Source organism: Cynocephalus volans, chromosome X (genome assembly GCF_027409185.1).
Source record: "Cynocephalus volans isolate mCynVol1 chromosome X, mCynVol1.pri, whole genome shotgun sequence".
In the NCBI taxonomy this organism is placed as follows: Eukaryota; Metazoa; Chordata; class Mammalia; order Dermoptera; family Cynocephalidae; genus Cynocephalus; species Cynocephalus volans.
This window is the reverse complement of record NC_084478.1, coordinates 36,074,684-36,094,085: the sequence shown is the minus strand read 5'-3', so window position 1 is coordinate 36,094,085 and position 19,402 is coordinate 36,074,684. Positions and strand designations below refer to the sequence as shown.

Here is a 19,402-nt window from a genome sequence, read left to right as displayed (position 1 = left end):
AATCATCCATTCTTCAAAAACCTTAGTTTCTTTTAGTGGAAATTGGTATTTAGAAGCCAAGATCTGGGTGCCAATAGCCCAATGCTATTGGGTGGGTTGTTGCTCCAAGGTGTGTGTGTATATGTATATGCATATGTATATGTATATATGGTATATAATATATATATATTATATATATATGTAGTAGATATATCTGCCAAATTTTACTTCCATGTAGACACCTGTCCATCCTGTTCTTGCTCTCAAAACCCTCACAGGGCTTTCCACTATGCAGATTGCCTTCTTACCCTGCTTGAGCTCTGACACTTGTGCTGGACAATACCCATACCATGGAAGCCCTCTTTACCCCACTCAGGTTCTGAAACCCCACACTGGGCCACTTTTCCCCACATGGGAGCACTCGTCACCCCACATGGTCTCTGACACCCTGCTCCACATTGCTTACATGCATGGATACCATTCTCACTCTGCTCAGGACATGGTCCCCCATGCCACTTCGTCCCACATGGATACTCTTATCAACATGCTTAAGCTCTAACTCCCCATGCCAGGATACCCACCCTTGCTAACCTAGCTTTGTCTAAAGCCACCCGATAGCTTTAGAACTGAATTGATCAGAAAAATAAGTGGAAGGGAAAGGGAAAACGGGTGGCAAGGTAAAGGAAAAAAGAAAGGCCTTCATTCATTTTCATTACATAATTGTATTTGTGAGTCTACAGCAAATGTGTGGATGATAATAGAACCTGGATAGCTAAAGAGGTAGCAGTGATGCCAGTAACCACAAATGATGGAGATTACACTACTTCTGCTCCTCCTTTCCTGTTATTTGCTTCTAATACCAAAATGGGAGAAATGACCATTGATTAATTTATTATGTATTCATAGATTTTCTTCCTTTTCGTAACTAATATTTTGCAACAAACATTTTATTTGACACATCACTGACTTGCAGAAAAATCAGAGGTTTCCAACAGAGAGAAGAGTGAAAAGGGAGAGGGTATTAAGCTGAAAATAAATTTTAAATGTATGACAATGCTGAAAATAGGAGTTTGACCCTTGGCCCTTTTATAAGGTGGAGTAGAACCCCAGACTTCATGGTAGAGAATCATTCTCAAAGGAAGAGAAATGTCCCAGTTTAGTTTTGGCCCCTGAATCCGTGGTTTGGTCCTTGTTATTCCTATTGATTCAATCAACCATTGATAACCTCATAAACAAATATCACCAAAAACTCAAGGCAACAGCTGCAATGAAAGAGAATAAGCTGAAACAATACAGATGGATTCAGACACTCCCCTCCAAGTACTTCAAATATTGAAATCATCAGATGAAGAATACAAAATAGCTTTTAATTAAATGTTTAAAAATTAAACATTGGAATAAAAAATGAGCAGACACTGACTGTCAAATAATACCGGTCAATTGTTTAAAAAATAATAAAATGTAACTTGCAAATTTTAAAAAAGTCATTAAATTATCAGCTCAAAAAGACATAAAATAACTAAAATATCTTATACTCATCAGAGAAATTGAACAGTTGTTTTTCTTAAAGAAAGCACCAACCCCAAATTTATAGTCAATTTCTCCACATTTTAACCACAAGATACTTTCAATTTTCTGCAAATTATCCAGAGGCTAGACAAATAAGAACCTCTAATGACTCATTCTATAAGACTAATGTTACATAAACAAAATATAAATATATCAAATTTGATTATGTATAAAAATAATACCCAATGGTAAATCTGAGTTCATACCAGTAATGCAAGAGCTGTATAACAATGGAATATGCATAAGTGTAATTCCCAACACTAATTTAAAGAAAAGCAAACACATAATTAGTTCAACACACTTTCTACTTAATTCAATGCCATTAATGATTTTAAATATTCTTAGCCCACTAGAAAAAGAAGGTAACGTCCTTGAACTGATATATTAGGCAGAGTAATTAACACCAGCAATGGACAAGGATAAACCCCAGCAGACAGATCTGCAGTTTAACATGATTGTTTTGGTTGTTGGTATTCACTCAAATCAGTTTATTGTGGGTTGGACAGTTCTCTTTGAAGCAGGTAAATGTCGCAATCCACCTCCTAGAACGACCATAAAGAATAAAATCATATTCCTTTAGATGTTGTGAGGGCTGATGACACAAAGCCCTAAGTGGGTATAAGGTCTTGACATATGGGTATAAGGACTCAGAGAGCTATGAAGGATATAGCATCCTGGTGTCTTCTGTTTCCAGCCTTATAGACAGAGAGAAGCACTGTGTATGACACTGCATGGTAATTTATGATTGAAAGTCATGATTTATGACTCGAAGCTCTGTATTTGACTTTTTTTCCACATCCCAGTGGTGGAAACTTTATGACAGGGCCATAAGGAAGGTTGAGAAATGTATTTTTCTTTTGTGTCAAGTACAAGGAGATAGTACAAGAGATCATCAGACTATTTTCTGCCACAAAGAGTATCTGTGCAAATTAACCAGCCAACATTGTTCTTAATGATAAAATAGTGAAAGTGCTTCTCTCATTTATGAAAAATACAGATGCCCACCATAACTGCTTTAACCCCAAAATTTTTATAGGGCCTAGGTAGTGCCGTAAGACAAGTATTTATGGCTAACAAAAACTACGAGTTAATGAGTTGAAAATGAAGAGAGAAAACTACCAATTGTAGCAGGTGATCTGATTGGTATAGAACACAGCAAAAATGAAAGAATGTAGTTTTTAGAATTACACAAGAGAATTTAGCAAGGTATCTAAATATATAACTAATAAACAAAAAATCACGTACGACAAGCAACTCAAAAATGTCACTTAAAATTTACAATTTACATTAACATCCCCTCAAGTATAAGATACCTAGTAATAAATCTATCAAAAGATGGTTGAATTTTATGAGGAATCTTTTGGTTTCCAAAAACAAAAAAGATGACAAGTGAATAAACATAATTCACGTATTATACAGATGTAAATTCTCCCCCAAATTATTCTATATGTTCAAAGTGAAGCTTATGAAACTCTTAATATGTGTCATTGAGGAGCTTGACAAACATATAAGCAGAAACAAAGGCCAAAGAATTGGCAAAATATTCTTGAAAACAAACACAACTGATTAGTATATGTTTTTACTAATAAAGACAGTGTAGTATTTGTAAAGTTACTGACAAATTGTTGTCTGAAGCAGAATGTAGATGCCAAAGATACTAGCAAGTGTGCACATATGTGCGTGTGTGTGAGTGAACAGCACAGTTATCAAAAAGGATCTGTACAGAACAGATTGTCTTTTAAATTAATGGGATAATTGATGCTGCATGAAAGGAACAAAAACAATCTCTACTTTGCATTATACAAAAAATATTTAGATGGGTTACTTTCTTAAATTTTAAAGTAAAACTTATAATATCTAGAAGAAAATATAGGAGAATTATCTGTATGATTCAAGGGTGAACAAGAAATTTTTTGGACCATACATAAAAAAACACTAACTACAAAAGAAGAGATAGATATATTCTAGTATATTAAATTAAGAACTTTTTATCAAAATGTATCATAAATAAATTGAAAAGGTAATTATAAACTGTGAGGGGTCGATATTTATAATACATCAACAAAATAGTGAAATCAATTTCTCTCTCTCTGTCCTCATATCAATAAGTATAATTCAAGATATTAGAAAAATGGCCAAATCTGTAAAATCTATAAAATCTATACAATATATTTTAACTATAATCCATAAGATCTATATAAAAAGTATTTTAACAAAAGTGAAAATAGGAATGATGCACTCAACTGCATAAAGGAACTTAAAATGTCATAAAATGCTGTATTGTATCCTCTAGAATTAAGTTGTTAAAAATTCTGAGACCGAAGTGGCCTTTCTCATACTCTCTCCTTCTACAGGTCTACCGTTCCCCTTGGAACCCACACATGAGAAGAGATGAGTCGTCTGGGCAGTGCCTGCCTCCAGCTCTGGTTAGTGCAGACAGCTTCAAAGATAGAGGCCTCTGATACATTAACTGTACCAGTAGAGGACACGCTTTGATACCATTTGTCATCCTCTCTGCCTTCAGGAGAAGTGAGTGTCTGGAATGGAAAAAAATGGGAAAATATTCCTTCTAATACAGGAGAAGCTGGGATCTGATCTTAGGTGTTGCGTTATAAAACTAAACAATTGTTTCCCTTTCATACATATGTCCTCTTATATTTATGTCTCTCTTTTTAACATTTCTTCCCTTTGTGCTTCCCAGTACGTATATGCCTCTAAGAGAATATGATTTTAAGGGATTATGATACCATATGTACTCCATTCTCTGTTCTGTTGGATACCAATCGGGACTCTCTCAGGCTTGAAATGAGCATTGTAGAGGAAAGGGCCCAAATGGTTTTAGCTATCTAAGTAGTATAAGAGTGAGCAGTGAGAAATACATGTATGTGTGAATGTATGATCAGTGAAGACAAAGGGAAAGAATTTCTGCAACTTTCATTTGAGTCAATTATTTTTAGCAGATAATTCAAAGCAGTTATTTTGCCGCCTTATTAGTAGTGATTATCCTGAGATGATGCACATGATACAATCACTCTTTCATTTTTCAGTTGTTTTGATAGTGTTGAGTCACAGCTAATAGGTTACAACTTAATGCAGAAATCATCAGAAGGTCAGTAAATTTTAAAGATAATTCTCCTTTGATATTTTTTTTTCTTCTGTCCTGCCATGTCAGCATCCTTGATTTCTTGTTCTTAGGCACTTAATATGGAATCATTTGAAGTGATTAACTTCTTCTCTCTTTCAGTCTTATAATTGAAGTTATTTTAATTTTAGAAAACCTATCTATTTTAAAAAGGGATTATAGTTTAAATGCAGACTGTAATGTAGAGAGGGGAAAATGGATGAATTGAATTAAGATAGGAAGACTGATTGAGGTTTAAATTAAAAATGAAATATAAATGGCATAAAAGTGATGCATTTTCTAGATCCTATATATTACATTTGAAGAGAGCTCTTAGTGTTCTGGCTACTTCTGTCATTGCTGAAAAGTATATACCCATTTGGAGACTTAAAAGGGTAGGCAGCCTTTTCAAACATATTTTTTTCAAACTGTGTTAATATCCATTTTATCTCTCTTGGATTGCTTTAAAAGATTCTACTTCCAAGGTATTTATTTTGGTGTCCTAGATAATATTTTGTAATCTAGACTACATTTTAATATTTATCTAGTCAGTTTGTCAGTTTCTTCAAGCAAAATATCCATTTATAATGCAGTAAGCCTTTACTTACTTTATCCAATATAGTGTGATTACATGTGGCTATGACTTGATTTGGACCAAGAGAAAAAAGTTATTCAGCTACAAATATATGGCAGATTGTATTTGCTCAACTGACTAGAAACTTGTTCCATCCACATGAGAGATTTCCCCTCCCCTTGAACCTGGAGCATTGGGCAAGGGGCTTTGTGTCTGCCTCCAGGAATAGAATGAAGTGGAAGTGATGCTGTATGAGTTCTTTAAGCTAGGTTATGAAATGTGATATGGCTTCTGCCAGGCTGTCTTTCCCTTGGGACACAAGTTATGGGAGCTTGAACTGACATGTAAGAAGTCTAGCTACACTGAATATAGCATGCTGGAGAGTATTTTTGGAGAGACCACATAGAAGTAGATAGAGAAGCCAAAGGAGCTGCATCTGTTCCAGCCCTTAGCTGTTCAATTTTTCTAAGCCCCGGCACCAGATATGTGAGGTAATAAACCAGATTCCAGCTCCCGGCCTTTGAGCCACCCCAGGTGAAGCCGGATGGAGCAGACACAAGTTGCCCCTGCCAAGCCCTGTTTACACTGCAGATCTGTAAGCAAGTGAAATGTTATTGTTTTAAGCCACTGTGTGTTGGAGTGGTTGATTATGCACCAACTGATAACTGGAAAAAACTGTTGAACTTCGGATACATTAATTTATTGTTTGTATCTTAAAGAAGAAGCCACAAGACCACTTTAAAAAATGAATGACCCCCATTGGATTCATAGATTCTGAAAACCATGTCCTTTCAGTCCATAGTAGGGCAAATTTATAGGCAACTGGAGAGGAAGGAAATGGAACATTTCATCTTACAAGCTGTTTCTCACTACTACTTTCCACCAAAATTGTATCCTAAATATTTGCCATATTACGTGAAATTTTTGTTTCAGTCTATATATGTAAACCATGGCAAAACAGACTAAAACAAATGAGAGGGTTTTTGTTTTTTGTTTTTTGTTTTCCACTAAGAACATAAATGTAGGAACTGGGTAGATAACTGTACTAACCATCAAAATAGGAATATGTCAGTAGGCAGTAGATCAGTCAGGTGAGGGACTCGAACCTCAGTTGCAGCTCAGGAGTGTTAAGGACCCACTAAAGAGAGAAGTAAGTCAGAGGAGAGCCATAAAGGTAAATCTTCGAAGGTAAAGCTATTAGGACTTGTAAAGGTTTTGAAGGTTGTTCACAAAAAGTGGACCCAGACAAAGAAGTTTAGATGGAGTGACCAGATAGGATCAAGGAAAAGCAGTATTGTGTGATGTCACAGAAACCAGTAGATATGAGCAACTTAATACTGTTCTGATATTGAGGTCATAGAAGTGTCAATTGGATTTTTCAGCCTTGATCTTTATAAGTGCATGAAGGAGCTATAAACTAGAATGGAATTAATGACACAAAATTGGAAACCGCAATGTAGACAAAGCTTAACAAAGAAAACCCTTTGAGTAGTTAGATTGAAAGTGTAAAAATATCGTGCTTTACTGTGACACCTCCTTTCCCACTCAACTCTACTTTGGATTTGAAAAGTGAATAAAGAGAGGAAATTAAGAAGATGTGAGAAAAAATAGGGGAATAAAAGGAAAAAGGGAAAGGTATTGTCATAGTTCACGCATTCTCAGAACTTGAACAGATGAAAAGCCACTCTCCTCAAAATAGAAACACTACTCCTACTTCCACTTTCTCTCTTCTCAAGCACTAAATACTCCACACTGCAACTCTGCATTTCTCAGCAGAGAATTTACTTAATCTTCTTAAGCAAATTTAGCTGGAAGAACTTCCTTTAAATTCGTGTTAGTCCTTCCAAAATTCAAGGAAAAAAAGAAGTATTTTTAAAAAGCCATCCATCTCTATGTTAGAATATATATACTTGTAAAAATAATTACAGAATGTCACTAGGTAGCTAATGGCTTCATCTGTGATTCCATAATGACAATTGCATTGCGTGAATATTTAAAAGTAAGGCATTCTGCTAGCTCATGCCAAAATACATGTCACTTTGGATAAAATCATGAATGGATGTAAACTTGAAAGATTTAGGCATATGTTACTAATGGATTATTCAACCTAATCCTACTTAACCTAACTCCTAAATAGTGTTTAAATGTGACTACATGCAGTGGTTTCTAGAATATATTATATATCTCTTCCCAGCCCCATTTTTACTGCCCCCTATACCTAAATGCCAACTCCACACATTTCCCGATCCTTTCCATGGTATTTGTATCCTCAGTATTAAAGTGTGCCTTCCTTTTCTGCAACATGTGCCACAGAGCCTCACTCTTAAAAAATCCTCCATGAAAAGTACAAAAACAGGTTATGTATTTTAAAAAAAAAAAAAGATATCTCACTTCTTATATCTTCTTCCTGGAAATTCACCCTGCATATCAACAAATAAAGTTTCCAAAAATCTTCAATTAACATTATGCAAAACTTTTAGACTACAAACTTTTTAAAGTTCTCCTTAACTCTGGGAAATGCTGACTTGGCAGTGCCCCCACCAAAAAAATTAGAAATAAGTTATCTCATACATTAATATTTAAATTGTCAAATGTCACTAAAAACAAGTCTTTTCAAGAATTCTTGTTTGTTATAAAAAAGAATGAAATACTACCATTCACAACAACATGGATGGACTTAGAGAAAATTATATTAAGTGAAACAAGTCAGGCACAGAAAGAGAAATACCACATGTTCTCACTTATTTGTGGGAGCTAAAATAAATAAATAAATAAATATACAAACAAAGGGTGGTGAGGGAACAAGACATAACAATCACAACAATTCCTTGAATTTGTTAAGATGAGTGAACAGATATGATGGGGGGAAGGGGAGAGAGGGAGGGGGGAAAGAGGAACAGGTAAAGAGACATGAAAACCAACTACAATGTATATTGAGAAGTTAAAATAAAATTTTAAAAAAGAATTCTTTAAAAAGAATTGTTAGAAGTTATTTTGTGCAGATCACAAATGTACACCAACAGGATACTTTTTAAAGTCTCCGTAATATGCGAATAGACATTCATGACTTCAGTTAACATTTCCAGCAAGAACACAAATGCAAGTTCAAAACTGTGCTGTGTCTGAAATAACATAGACTGAAGTGGTGAATATATGCTCTAGAAAACTGTTTTAGAGGACACAAAAAAGGGATCAAGGTGATAGGAGGACACTGATATTGGAGTTGGCTTTGAAGTATTTTAACACAATTATTTCATTAAATGTGAATGGAATAAAGAAATATTTCTAAGTTCTTATAGTGTTTACATATGAAACTTAAATATATGTAACCAAATTAATAAAAGCAGAGATATAAATAAATATTTGACTTTCTCCTCTATATCTCTCCAAAGTTTTACATTTAAATTGACCAGAATATTTATACATGAATATGTGCATGTGTGTGTGTTTCTCTTTGAGGCAATGGGGGATTGACATTTTAGCACTTATATGAGGGTTCTTCGAAAAGTTCGTGGAAAAATAGAATCGAAAGATAATAGGAATCTTTCCATGTACTTTTTGAAGTACCCTTGTAGAGTATACTTCAATATTCACTACCACTGTGAAGTTCTTGCTGAACTCCTTTCCTCCTTTCCCTTGCCTCTCTACCTAGATTCAAGAGTTTTATGTATCTATACGAATAAAAGTTCTTGTTATGCATATCTTTTCTCCATCTATTCAAATTCTTAGGTTTTATTTATATTTAGAACTATCCACTGCGGGACAAGCCACAGTGTGTCACTGGACTATTTATTCCCAAGGAATACTGCAGTGCCAAACATAGGCTCAAAGAACGTTTGTTAAACTAATGAACAATATTACTTGTCAGATTAACTAATTGATTAACCCCATATTTCACTTTCTTCTTTTGTTTCAAATTGGGTTCAGTGCATACATGATATACACAGTTAGGTTTCAGTACATACATGATTTATTTGTTTAGCCAGTTCACATGCCAGAGACTTTGAAATTCGCAAGATGAACAGTAGTGTAAAACAGGCTCGTAGATGAAAATAATCATTTATCCTACAAGCTTTCACTAGTGCTTTTGATATATCCCAGTTTCAGAGAAATAATATAGGGATAATTTTTGAAATCAGCAAAACTCTGAGAGTGTGTAGGATATAAAAGTATTGGGTATTTTCATTTTTATAAAAATACTTTCCCCAAAATTCACTTTTCTTTGTGTACATATTACATTCTTTCAGATCCTCAACAGGAATCATATCATGCCTTTGCTAAAAACTTGCAAATTTATTGTTCTCTGTCATCAATTTAGTAAATTTCAAAATAATTAACTACCAAAAATTGGTTGAGATTAAAAAACTGTTAGTCTTTTTACTCTGTCAATTTATACATTATAAAGGTTATGATTAAGATTTTAGCATATGGAAAGAGCTATGGTAACTGTACCAAGCAATAATTTATGTAATTTATGAGCTTGATTCAGGCATTAAATTTAGTGACTATAAAGGAAAAATAAAGGTTCAGAGAAATATTGCAAATGGTCTGTTCATAGTCTATATAAATCAGCCAGGTATAAAACATTATAAATATTTAAACTTTTATAATGTAACCAGCCTTATTATCTAAAAACATGATCATAAAATTAAATATTTTCTTGAATTCAAAACTAAAATCTACCCCAAAATTTACAATTCTTTGGGTAAATTGGGAAAGCAAATAACAAAGAGCCTTCAATAAATTTCACCATTAAAAGATGCCCTTTTCCATTTAGATGCTTTATACAAGATATAATTTTACACAAGGTATAATTTTATTGCTTAAGCACAACTTTGCTGAATTTTAAATGTCCTTATTGCCATACTTCTTATAACACTAGGAACTTTGCCTCAAATTTTCAAATTATCTTCTGTTCATAAATAAAATAATAATTTTATTATTAGTCATGTAATATTTATAGTGTTTCTTTCTCAATAACTGATTTATACTTTAACTCAGCATGTTTGATCTCTTGAAAACAATAACTTTAAATAATTAGCATTCATAACCCTTAGCTAAGAGTCAGGAAATAAAGACACTGAGGGTTCCATCAAAATTTAATTAAATTTAGTGAGTTATAGCTTGGTGTTTCTCAGCATATAAAAAAGAGTTGACAAATATCATCTTAATTACTTCCTCTCTCCTCTCCATGAAGATCGAATCATTTGTTAAAAAACCTCATTTCCAAGTATTAGTCATTAAGTTTTCACAGAAATTTATTAAAATTTATTTTATTATAATATTTTCCCTGTGCATAAGAATGGGGGGATGGTGGCGCTGTCACTCCTTTGTCCTTCACTTCCCTGAAATAGTGTAATTTTATCCTTTTTTAAAGTCATCTATCTTTTTGTGTATTATGTAGCCCACATTTAATACATTGCCTTGACATCTACCTGGTCTATGTTCTTTCAAAAACAAAACAAAACAGTGTGTTTTACTAACAGATTGTAGTATCAACTTCCTTAGACACATTCAGTTGACATCTGTGACATTGTGGAGCAAGAAAAAAATGTGTTCCGCAAATACATGTTAACAAGCCCTTAGTATTTCTTTTCTATATGTGTGAAATTGACTTAAAATTGTAGACATCTAACTGAAAGCCAGTCCTTCAATGTTCAACAGTGCAACATCTCCCTCTATAGGAGACTTGGAGCAACATGCTAATCTGCTAATCCAGAGAAGGCAAAACAGGTTTTGGGGGGTTTCCCTAAGCACTTTAAGTGTTTGATCATTTTATTTACTTATTTACTGATTTTTTTAACTATACATCTATATCTTTAAAATAATTTTTCTTTTAAAGTGGAGAGACTGAGATAGAGAGGAGAGAGAGAATGAATAGTATGTGAGGACTGATTCAAAAGCTTTTGAGATATAAGTTTGCATATGTAGTCTCTAACAAAAGAAAACTAAATAAAAAATAGTGTCTGTGCAATACCTTTTTTACCTGTTTCTGTCTAGTTTTCTTTTATTAGTTAAAATTATACGTAAGTTTACACATATATATTTAGTCCAAGAGTCTGTAAATACAGTAATGCTAGGTATCAATGACGGCATATCTCTTATGAATGTATTTAGACATCACAGTATTTTGGCAAATGTAACTTACATGTCTTAAACCAATTCAAAAATGAAATTGTGAATTATAGAAAAATTTAAATTAACACAAATAACCACTTTTAGAAATGCACTATCACATCTCTAGTTTACTCATATGAGATGGAAATTTTGAAATTACTGCCAAATAATAATTTTATTGACCAAAATTAATCATGGAATTAGTATGTATTTCTTATTTGTCATGATGGCAATAAAATATCAATGATGTTTCTGTCTTTATGTAAGTCAGTCATTCTGAAATCTTGCATGGTGATTTTACAATCTTAAGTAGTGCAAAAATCCAGCTCAATTCAGCACAGCATTGTTCAAATTATCATTAATTTCCAACGACTGAGGTTCTAACGAATGAGGAGTTTGCATAAAAATATTATCCTGTGTTACTCAAAGTAATTTTACTTTAGTCGGAAAACCAAAGTATTTTTACAAATAGTACTAGTAACCTGAATTATGTATTCAGCCTCTTAACCAAGCCCATGTACTTTATGAATATCCATGCATGATATCATTTCAGAATTACCTCAGTTCATGTACCAATTACTCACTGTCTCATTATCTTAATAAGTAAAGAGATGCTGCATTTGTCCCACCTTAGTTTGAGTATGTGGTTCAAATAAAGTATGTATAAACTTAAATATGCACATATTGATGTCAATTTTTCTTGATATGCCTGTGTCAGGATCACTGTCTGCCCTTCACTTGAAAATATCCATGACAGTGATAAGATACATAAAGGAACTGTATAGTTTATCTGGTTATTTTCGCACCTTCTACTCTTAAATGTGTATGTGTGTGTGAATATGGATTAGCAAATATTTCTTTATGGTCAAACACATTAGCACTTTTGGATGGATTTTTCTAAGAGAAACAATAGAATGATCCTTCAAAGTACACAAGGCTATGCTTTATAAAAAGTTTCTGCTAAGGTAACACCAGGGAAGAAGAGAATGACCATACTGCCCTGGAAGCAAAGGGTGAACACACATAGGAGCTTATCAGCAGATGGGAAGATTTTTGAAGGTGCATGTTCAATCAAAAAAACTTTACTTTTTATTCAATAATATAACTATATGAGTTTTAACTTAAAAGAAACATACAATTTTTTATAATTATTTGATTTTCTTCTTCCCATGGCTTTAATTAGAATGCACACCTACAGAAAATGCATCACACTCATCTTGAACTTTGTCTTCATTTGGCACTCACTAAGATGGGTCTGTGGATCCCCAATATGCGATTCATGGCCAAAATAATAATGCTTTCATGATCCTCACATCCATTCCCTAATAAGGGGTCTCATAAAGTAGGTTAAAGTTTGTGTTAAGGGCTGGCCTTTAGCTCACTCGGGAGAGTGTGGTGCTGATAACAAGGCCTTGGGTTCGGATCCCTATATAGGGATGGCTGGTTTACTCATTTGGGAGAGCGTGGTGCTGATAACACCAGGTCAAGGGTTAAGATCCTCTTACCGGTCATCTTTTGAAAAAAAAAAAAAAATTGTGTTAGACTTTTAGAATGCCCTTCTAAAATCCTCCATATTCTGCTATTAGAAAATGCACATTCTGAAATACATAGCAAAACCTTTGCCTCTAAATAGGAAGAAGCTTGACCCAAATGCATTACAATATGCTTCCATATTTTCTTTTTACTTGCTATATAGTGCAGAAGGATAATCCCATATTATTCATGAAATCATTTACTCCTTTCAGAAAATAGGGAAAGGGGACAAAATATTCCAGTAAGCTGCCTCCATTGCAGAACAACAATGACAAAAAGTTCTCCTGACAGACCTCTTCAAAAAACCCTTAACAACGACTGGATAAGGAAAATGTGATACATATACACAATGGGATACTCCTCAGCCATAAAAAAGAATGAAACTTTGCCATTCACAGCTACATGGATGAGCTTAGAGAAAATTATGTTAGGTGAAATAAGTCAGGCACAGAAAGAAATATCACATGTTCTCATTCATAAGTGGAAGGAAAAAAGAGAGAGAAAGAGAGAAAGAAGAGAGAAAGAGAGAATGAGGAGAGAAAGAGAGAGAGAGAGAGAAAGGAAGAAAGGAAGAGAGAAAGAAAGAGAGAAAGAAAGAAAGAAAGAAAGAAAGAAAGAAAGAAAGAAAGAAAGAAAGAAAGAAAGAAAGAAAGAAAGAAAGAAAGAAAGAAAGAAAGAGAAAGAAAGAAAGAGAAAAAGAAAGAAAGAAAGTCCATAATAAAACACTGAACTTTCAGAAGGAGAGAACAGACCTATGTTACTACAGGTGAGAAAGGGAGAGGGGGAGGGGGGATAGGGAATAATTGGGTAAGGGACATAAAAAGTAATTGTGATTTGTAATGATGAACATGCTAACAATATTTATTTAATCATCACATACTGTACACAAATACTGATAGTCAACTTTGTACCCCATAAATGTGTGTGTATATCTATATCTATATCTACATCTATATCTATATCTATATCTATATCTGTGTATAGATAGATAGATAGATAGATAGATAGATAGATAGATAGATAGATAGATAGATATAACGCTTAACCAAAAATATCATTTTGGTACAAAGCAATGTGACCATTTAAACAATTTTATTTTTACCATGTAAACCAGCCAGTCGTTCAGGAGTATACAAAGACGATGTGACGCAGAATTTGAAGAAAGTCAAAATCAATCCTAAAGCAAATACTGAAATCGTCCTGATATTGATGAAAATATCCAGTCAATTGGATTTTTCCAAGGTTTGTCATAATGTTTTAGTGATTACAATAATGATTACATAATTTTGATAATACCCCACCACCAGTCATATGGCCATTATTTGACCAGTCTAGGTCTGTCCCTAACCTAGGCTAAATGACATAAATAAAAGAAAGATGAGGGCCGAGCCCGTGGCGCACTTGGTAGAGTGCTGCGCTGGCAGCGCGGCGACGCTCCCGCCGCGGGTTCGGATCCTATATAGGACTGACCGGTGCACTCACTGGCTGAGTGCCGGTCACGAAAAAACGACAAAAAAAAATAAATAAATAAAAGAAAGATGAGATAATTGTAGAAACTGTAAACTCTGACAGCTATTCTGCAATGATGCAGAAACAAAGACAGGATGTGTTTCTTCAATTACATTGAGACATAAATGGTCATATCCTTAGAATAGCAAACTAGGATTAGGATGAGCAACTTGGAAACATTTCACATTTTCTCAACAGATTGTTTTAAACAAGATTTTTAGTCAAGTAAACATGAAACATATTAAATGCCCGAAGAAAGCAATTAAGGAAAGCACATGTAAATAAACCAGGCAGTAACTTGGATTTAAAACTAACGAAAAGTCAAGTATTCATTCTCCAAAGCATGCAGTTACACAGATGGGGCTAATAGTAGGAAAGGGACTAAGTACGGAGTGAAGCAATTAGAACATATGGCATTCTTAAAGGTTCATATGGATTGGAGAGCAGGGAGCATTTGGGTTGTAAAGGAGGCTAACAGATCACCAACATAATTGGCTGGCTAACGGGATATCTTGGAAAAAAGGAACTGTGATCATTATAACTACAGGATATTATGCATGATAAACAAATAATTCTGGAATGCACTGAGATGTTAATTTCTTTTTTAAATAGAGGAGAATGAAGTAAGTCCCTGGAAGCTCTTATAATAGAGGACATTATCATTCAGTGCTGAAAGTGACATAGCAGACCTCAACCTGTGGTGACTGGACTCCACCAGAAGGAGGACCACTACCAGAAAGAAGATAGTGGGTTGCCAGAAAAAAGCTTGTGGATTATATACAGCATATTTTGCTTTACCACTCATGTTCAACAATTACCACTACTTGCAGGTGTGATGGGGGTAAAGCTAGTATTTGTTGACTCTCTACTGAATACTAGGATATCTAGATATGATAATCTCAATTAAGGCTGAAAACATTCTTATAGTGAAGATACTATCATTAAAATTTTGAAGATCAAACAACAGATTTAGAGAGAGAAGTTAATTTACCTCAGGACCCTCATCCAATAAGTGAGGAGACATGGATTTTAACTCTTCCGAGCCTCTCCTCTTTCCTCTACACATTTATTCTTAACAGTAAAATTTGCAGGCCACTTATGATCCATTCATCACTCATATGCAAATGATCTTTACCTGATTATAATGCTCTTTTTGCCAAGATGAAACATGGCCTTACAATTCTTTTAAGTATGCCAAAGTCACCTCTGCTGAAATTAATAATTTTTGCTATATGAAATTAACTTATCAACTAGAATAAAAATAAAACTCTAGCCCTGAAAATAGAGTTTTTAGATAATGATATGTGCTTTTAAAGGGAAAAACATTTTAGTCACCAAACAGAAGTTTATAAGTGTAATTTCTTCTGGTCCTTTTTATGTTATTTACATGTTTGTTTCTCATTTGTTACAATTCAGTTAGTATCTGACATGTCTTCTACTTTCTTCCTAATTGATCTCTATTTTGAGATACCTTAGTTTTACATTTAATGTCAACTCACAATATTGGCTCAGGATAATTCTTCTACACAGAGGCAAATAAATTTACCGTGAAAGCCAGATGTCACTTGCAAGATTTCTATCTAGGACCTGGGTTTTTGATGTTGTGATGCATGAGAGTTTTTACAAATTTGTTATTTTTAATTCCCTTTCTCATTCTCAATATTCACTTTTATACTTAAGTTTGTTTTTTTCTATTGAAGATACATTTTCTTATATGAAGACTCACAAAATTATACAAGCCTCAAAACTGACAAACCCCTTCCTCGACTAGCAATTAAACAGTGATTACCTTAAAACTTACGTGGCTTAATTTGAAGGCCTAGTTTCCATATTTTTTGTATCTTTCGTCCATTTAAAAATTGTGATACCAAATGAGAAAAATTTTGTTCTACTATGGCAGTTAAAAATAATGTTGGTGTGCTTTGCATATACTCTTGCTAACTATGATTGAGAAGATATAAATATTAAAGGAAATATTGCTACATTTTTGACAGTGAAATAAAAATAAGATTAGAAGAACCAAGAAACGCTATTTAAAATACTGAGAATGTTTTATGAAACACACCCTGTACATACTGGCGTGAGATTTATTTATTTATTTTTGTATTTATTTGCTAATTTTCTTCATGAACACATAAGTCACATGAGGAGAGGGAACGTTGTTTGTTTGTCCTCCAAAGTATCTCCACACTTAGAAGAGGGCCCGGCACATAGTACATGTCAAATAAATATTTGATGACTGACTGACTGAATGAATGAATGAATGGAATGTGCTTAGAATTCCAAAATATTCTGATTAGTGGAAGTCATTGCTAAAAAAAGGACCCAATTTATCAAGCTCAGTCTTCCAGAAGTATTCACACATTCACAAAATTATGCTAATTTTTATTCAACACTTGTCATTTCTATACACAAAGTTTAAGCCATATGTTATTTAAAGTATCTGAATTACAGACCCTTGAAAGCTGGGTTTGTAATGGAAATGCTGACAGCCACTTAACCAGATAATAGCACCCCCGTTCACTTGGCATGTATATATAGTGTCACTGTTAATATGGCTGTGCCATCTGTTCTGTGTTGTAAAAGATTTAAGCTTCAAACAACTGGTTTAAAAAAATTTTTTAAATCTCCTGGATAAATTAGATCCTAAAAGGTGAGGGGATAAAATGACACTTTAATGCTTTAATTATATTGCTTTGGTTATGACCTAAGCATGAGCAGTTCACCATGAAAGAGATGACTGAAAAATGTCATGTTAACTTGAAACCCGTTAGGCATTTTTGTTTATAATTCTGTTCCTGCTAGGCAAGATAGGAGAATATTTTGCACTCCTTATGTTTTTTTAACAGCCTAATAATGCAGGTGTGTGGTCAACAATGTATGGTGAAAATATCTTTTTTAACTGCCTAAGGGCTCTGACTCTGCTGACTCTTAACTTGAAGAGAAAGGTCAGAGAAACTCCAGATGGCCATCACAGACTCTGCAGGAATGGCTTTTTCTAATTACTGACACTTGACAAGTATTTTTTTTCTTTCCAGAATGTAGACTTCACAGATACCAGAAATTACCAGAATTAATTCTTTAAACATGTGTTATCAGGAGCTCACAGCCTGGGAGAAATTCCCTTATGTCTTTTAGCTAATGCCTAGGAGAGCCATTCATTTACCCTCGCAACCTACTGTCTGTTTGATAACAGAAAAATAAGATAAGAAATACACCCACTGGAAAACTTCAGAGGTCACAAGATAAGAATCCCCATTCTCTTACAAAAGCTGTTGAGTATCAAAGGCTTCTTCTGCTATAATAGCAATGCTTGTCCAGTTGAGCTGAACAGTATGTGTGGTCAGAGACGAGATACCTGTTTGAGAGGAGCATTTCTGGTGATCTTCTCACACTCTGTTTACAGGCTGTTCCTGGACAGCCTAAACTTGATCCTCACTAAACACTTCTCTGCGTCTTGCTACAGATTTCAACTCTGTTCTAATACTGCTTGTTTCTCAGTTTCTTAAGACCAGTATCATGGCAAGTGTTCAGGTGTCTTTTGTTCTTTCTCACCTTTCATTAATTTCTCAATCTCCAAATTTTCACTATGAAACTTGCAAAGTGGAACTCACTGAAGAACAAATAAGGGCAGAAAGAAACAGATGAAGAGAAAGCCATTGCAGCACAGTGAGCTCCACAGATACAGCTCTGGAGCAAGTGAAAGCCGGAATGGGCACTAGGCAACTCTGTGTCTCACTGAGGAAAAATAACTAAACATGGGTAAAGAAAATCCTAAGAGGCCAAGAGGCAAAATGTCATAATAACCATTCCTTGTGCAAACTTGCCGGGAGGAGCACAAGTAAAAGCATCCATATGCTTCAGTCAGCTTCTCAGAGTTTTCTAAGTGCTCAGGGAGATGGAAGACCATGTCTCCAAAGAGAAAGAAAAATTTGAAGACATGGCAAAGGCAGACAAAGCTTGTCATGAAAGCGAAATGAAAACCTGCATCCCTCCTAAAGGGGAAACAAAAAAGAAGTTCAAGAATCCTGATGTATCCAAGAGACCTCCTTTAGCCTTTTTCTTGTTCTGTTTTGAGAATCGCCCCAAAATCAAAGAACCTTTTGCCTGTCCATTGGCTGCAAGAACCTGGGAGAGATGTGAACAAAACTGCTGCAGAGGACAAGCAGCCTTATTTAAAGAAGGCTGCTCAGCTGAAGGAAAAATACGAAAAGGATATTGTTGCATACTGAGCTAAAGGAATGTCGGATGCAGCAAAAAGGGAGTTGCCAAGCCTCGAAAAAGTAAGAAAAAGAATAAAGAGAAGGAAGATGAGGAAAATGAAGAGGAAGAGGAGGAAGAAAATGAAAAAGATGAAGATGACGATGATGAATAAGTTAGCTCGAGCATAGTATTATTATTTTATTTATTTATTTATTTATTTTTTGGTCTATAAAGCATTTAAACCCTCTGTACTCAATTCTCTCCTTTTAAAGAAAAAAATTGAAATGTGAAGCTGTGTAAAAATTGTTTTTAAACTGTACAGTGCCTTTTTTTCGTATAGTCAACATACTGCCAAATGTGTCTTTAGCTAACCCTGTCCTGGTGGTATTTTCAATAACCACTAACCTTACCTGGTACGGTACGAGGGTTGTAAATTTGTATGGAAATTTAAAGCAGGTTCTTGTTGGTGCACAGCACAAATTAGTTATATATGGGGATGGTAGTTTTTTCATCTTCAGTTGTCTCTGATGCGCTTATACGAAATAATTATTGTTCCGCTAACTGAATACCACTCTGTAAATGCAAAAAAAAAGTGCAGGTGTTTTGTCAACATTCTGAACGCTTCTAAGTAAACACAATTTTTTTAATTAAAAAAAGAGAAACAGATGAAGAGGAGTTCACAATTTTGAGGAACATGTGCCATTTTTGAACACTTTTATAGCATATTAATGTCTGTGCTAAAAAAACAAAAGCAATAAATGTTATATACAGTGTTAATTAAAATACGAATTAAGGAA

The 19,402-nt window shown here is 34.2% G+C and overlaps 1 pseudogene; it reads left to right on the top strand.

Moving 5' to 3' along the window:
• The first annotated feature begins 18,160 nt into the window (after positions 1 to 18,160).
• On the top strand, positions 18,161 to 18,777 carry LOC134366557 (high mobility group protein B1-like; annotated as a pseudogene).
• Positions 18,778 to 19,402: the final 625 nt, after the last annotated feature.